Genomic DNA, 280 nt, shown 5'->3' on the forward strand with positions numbered 1-280 from the left:
AATAAAAGCTTATGAAACAATGTTAACAATTTCAGTACTTGTAATAATAATAAAATTATAACGTTTTATATAGATGCATTTTAGCCCACAATTGCATGTGACAAAGCAAATGATACAGCGAGTTCTTATAGATAAAATCTGCGAAAATATTTATCGACACATTTAAAAATAGAAATAGTTACATAATAAGTGTTTAGTGGGGTATATTGACTTGTTATAAATTAGAGCAGTTGTAGTGAAGTTTTTTTGCAGAATACGTTGTTCTTAGACCAAATTTACG

Source organism: Anthonomus grandis, chromosome 6 (genome assembly GCF_022605725.1).
Source record: "Anthonomus grandis grandis chromosome 6, icAntGran1.3, whole genome shotgun sequence".
Classification (NCBI taxonomy): Eukaryota; Metazoa; Arthropoda; class Insecta; order Coleoptera; family Curculionidae; genus Anthonomus; species Anthonomus grandis.